This window comes from Pteropus vampyrus, unplaced genomic scaffold (genome assembly GCF_000151845.1).
Source record: "Pteropus vampyrus isolate Shadow unplaced genomic scaffold, Pvam_2.0 Scaffold237, whole genome shotgun sequence".
NCBI lineage: Eukaryota > Metazoa > Chordata > Mammalia > Chiroptera > Pteropodidae > Pteropus > Pteropus vampyrus.
The window spans coordinates 1256213-1258278 of NW_011889018.1; the positions used below are offsets into that span (position 1 = coordinate 1256213).

The following is a 2066-nucleotide window of genomic DNA, read 5'->3' on the forward strand; positions in this document are numbered from 1 at the left end:
GACGTCTCCATCTCCCAGGGGAGGAGAGCCGGGCTCAGAAAGGGAAAGACGCCCAGAGGCACACAGATCGCGGTGGCCGAGCGGGAGCAGTGAGTGCCCCAGGCGGCTGCCCCCAAGGCCCGCGTTCCCCACTTTCTAAACCGTGCCCTCTGGGTCACGGTGGTCGGGACCCAGGGAATGCCACACTTCCCGACCGTGTCAGACATCAAGGGCCGATGTGACACCACCGAGGAGCCAACGAGAAAAGGAGCCCGAAGTACCAAAGCGCGTTTTGTTTCTGATGTCGGATCCTATGAATATCCCAAATCGTGCACAAGCAGCCCCTCCATCGCCATCAACGAACCCCAAAGTGCCTTCTAAGCGGACGAGTCATGACCGCAGAGGTCAGATTCGGCGTTGAGCTCCCCGAGGGTCCCGCTGCTTACCTGCCTCCTTCTGCCTGCTCTGTAAGAAAAGTTGGTTCAAGTTCCCATGGAGAAGCTTCTCGAAACCCGTAAGAAACAGTTGCTGGTGTCGGGGGCACAGCTGCTTCTCATCAGCCCAGGGTCTTCCACTCAGGTATTTGTTACGAATTTTCTACTTAATTTCATCCTCACCGGTAACCAATGACCTGATCAGATCTAAAGAGATTTTAAATTAAATAATACATCTTACATTCATATAGTGCTTTACCATTTTCAGAGTATTTTCTCATATCTTTCTCATAGTAAGTATTAAGTGTGGGTTAAATTTTTACAAATAGAAATGTCGCCCGCTTGATTAAAGTCTTAAAAATGCCGTTTATTTCATGATCGCCTTCGAACACCGTTTTCGATAAGACGAATTAAATAAACATATAGAAACAAGAAGTCCCTTAAGGAAAACAGCACACGCCCGTGGGGTTGTCCTTGACGAGGCCAGCGACAGGGCGGACTGCCCAGCTGGCCACCCCGATGGCTGAGAGCAGCTCAAAAGATTAAAGAAAATATTTTTTTAAATAATAGTAATTTCTAAGAGAATCAAAAAAGTAAGAAATACTTAGAGGGCAACACGAAGTAACGCCAGGAACCTAAAGAGTTCTAAGTAAAATTAATCACCTGGAGAGGACCACAGCCAGCTTCCACCTGGAGGTCACCGGCCACACGCAGTAACTTGAGCTCTTGCTCTCTGGGTCTTGAGAAGTGCAGGAAACAGGAGACCAGGTGGAAAGTATAAGAAACATCCACAGCTCCCTGCAAAGCTGGCACGTCCTTAGGGTAACAGTTAACTAGACCGGGAGCCACAAGAAAGTTTACTTATCTTGAACCTTGGCAAAGTTTGGAATGGAAAAAATTCACTCCGAAAATCTGCGACCACAAGCTAGCCCCCGCACGGGTTTGCAGTCTACCCTGGAGGCCCCAAATGACTCAAGCTAAGAGGTTAGTGATCCAAAAACCCTCAACTGAGAGCTCTGTCTACAAAGACCCGCTCTAAACTTCTGGTTCTAGGAAAGATGGAGTGAGCACGCTGCACACTGTCTCTCCCACTGAATACATGGACAGAACACACAGAGAAACTGAGGACTCTGGAGATGGAGTGAGCACGCTGCACACTGTCTCTCCCACTGAATACATGGACAGAACACACAGAGAAACTGAGGACTCTGGAGAGTAATGAGGAGCAGACGGACTGGGTAAGAAAACCAGAAATCGATTCCTGCGGAACTGGGGAGGAGTAGGCGTTTTTCCCGCTCTGCCCCCACCCCCACCCCCACCGCTCGGTCCCAGACATGAGTGCAAGGGGTTTGCAGCGGAGTTGGGTGGGGGAGGTAAAGCCCAGACTTCCGGCTGGAGGGCCACAAAGAGGAGCCCCAGGGAACAAGAAAGTAGTGAAGAGGTCAGGGCAAGGTAGGAGCTTGGCCAAGTGACACTGTAAAGCTACATAGGAACTCGCTAATTTAGCCAAAGACGTAAATGTGCAGGTTCAAAAAGCTCAGAAAACCTCAAGCAGAATAAACTCAGTGAAACCCATGGCAAGATTTCACATCATAGTCTACGGCCACGCCACCCTGAACAAGCCCGATCCCGTCTGATCTCGGAAGCTCGGCA

General features: G+C 49.9%; 2 long non-coding RNA genes across 2 annotated transcripts in view; one reads left to right on the top strand and one right to left on the bottom strand.

Moving 5' to 3' along the window:
- Positions 1-1154, bottom strand: part of LOC111728908 — an 84903-nt gene extending 83749 nt beyond the window's left edge. The window contains exons 1-2 of the long non-coding RNA XR_002775995.1: positions 1077-1154; positions 426-620 (exon numbers count right to left, since the gene is read on the bottom strand). This is a non-coding gene — a long non-coding RNA (uncharacterized LOC111728908). The remainder of the gene's footprint in view (positions 1-425; positions 621-1076) is intronic.
- A 398-nt stretch (positions 1155-1552) lies between these two features.
- The window catches only part of LOC111728912, a 12072-nt gene continuing 11558 nt past the window's right edge, over positions 1553-2066 (top strand). The window contains exon 1 of the long non-coding RNA XR_002775999.1: positions 1553-1651. This is a non-coding gene — a long non-coding RNA (uncharacterized LOC111728912). The remainder of the gene's footprint in view (positions 1652-2066) is intronic.